Source organism: Physeter macrocephalus, unplaced genomic scaffold (assembly GCF_002837175.3).
Source record: "Physeter macrocephalus isolate SW-GA unplaced genomic scaffold, ASM283717v5 random_388, whole genome shotgun sequence".
Taxonomy (NCBI): domain Eukaryota; kingdom Metazoa; phylum Chordata; class Mammalia; order Artiodactyla; family Physeteridae; genus Physeter; species Physeter macrocephalus.
In genome coordinates this window covers 12,309-13,605 of record NW_021145674.1, presented here as the reverse complement: position 1 = coordinate 13,605, position 1,297 = coordinate 12,309, and the positions used below count along the sequence as shown (strand labels likewise).

Below are 1,297 nucleotides of genomic sequence, written 5' to 3'. Positions count from 1 at the left end.
CAGCGGCCGTGGCTCACGGGCCCAGCCGCTCCGCGGCATGTGGGATCTTCCCAGACCGGGGCGCGAACCCGGTTCCCCTGCATCGGCAGGCGGACGCGCAACCACTGCGCCACCAGGGAAGCCCCGAGAATACAGTTTTATATCATTTAGTAAAAAGTCTGAATAACAATGTCAGGCTAGTCCTGAACAAAGGTCGTTTAGACTCTGCCACTGGGGCATAGATGCTCTTTCCTGAAGGCTTCAAAGATGGTTTGGATGAGACTAGAATGGTTTGGGGCATCATAGCATAAAGGCCCCACACTCTAGAAGTGCTTCCTCCCTGTAGACTTTATAAACACAACACAACTCCTCGGGATGAAAAGAGGCTGGAAAGATGCTCTCCAAACTTTTGGAGTGGACCAGTCTTCATTTTTATGTAATTTGTTTCAAATAAATGATTTTGCCCCAACTGTATTTCAGTCCCAACTTCTTGGAATATTTTTTCTCATTTGCTGTCCAGCAGTCCCCACCTTTGCTGCAGATGTGATCAGCTTGTTAACGGTCCTTCCTGTCCCCTGCCTGCCAGAGAAGTCTGGCACACTGTCAGGATCAGCCTTGAAATTTGAACAGTGTGGGTCAGGTCGTCTTTTTCTGGTATTCAACATTCTGCTGCCTTTGCTTATAATGGGCAGGGTGTGAAACTGAACTCTTCTTGCCTTGCGTAGCCCAGGTAAGACACGAGAGCAGAGGGAGTCCATCCTCACCTCTTCACACTAACAGGAGGGCCTCAGCATTGTCTGATCCAATCAGAGGGTTAAGACTGCTTCTCTAACATAAAGACCCTGGCACCAAGGCACTGGCTCAGTTTCCAAGTTGCAAGACACAATACACCTTTTTCTAGACCCTCTTTCTCCTGAAAATCTTTTCATTCAGTCCCTGAATATTATAAAAGAGGTTGTTCCAAACTAGTGGTTACCAGGGTGGGAGAGGAAGTGGGAAAAAGGCAATATAGAGGGATAGGGGAGTAAGAGGTATAAGCTATTAAGTATAAAATAAACTACAAGGATATATTGTACAACAAAGGTAATATAGCGAATATTTTATAATAACTATAAATGGAGTATAACCTTTAAAAATTATGAATCACTATAGCATATGCTTATAACTTATATAACATTGTATAGCAACTATATTTCAATTTTTAAAAAAGAGGTTGCAGGGCTTCCCTGGTGGCGCAGTGGTTGAGAATCCGCCTGCCGATGCAGGGGACGCGGGTTCGTGCCCTGGTCTGGGAAGATCCCACATGCCGCGGAGAGGC

The 1,297-nt window shown here is 46.0% G+C and overlaps 1 protein-coding gene and 1 long non-coding RNA gene across 3 annotated transcripts in view; one reads left to right on the top strand and one right to left on the bottom strand.

Moving 5' to 3' along the window:
• Window positions 1-1,297, top strand: part of ATRIP (ATR interacting protein) — an 18,505-nt gene that overhangs the window by 6,556 nt on the left and 10,652 nt on the right. The gene's annotated exons all lie outside the window — the stretch shown is intronic.
• The window catches only part of LOC129391875 (uncharacterized), a 13,193-nt gene that overhangs the window by 3,183 nt on the left and 8,713 nt on the right, over window positions 1-1,297 (bottom strand). The gene's annotated exons all lie outside the window — the stretch shown is intronic.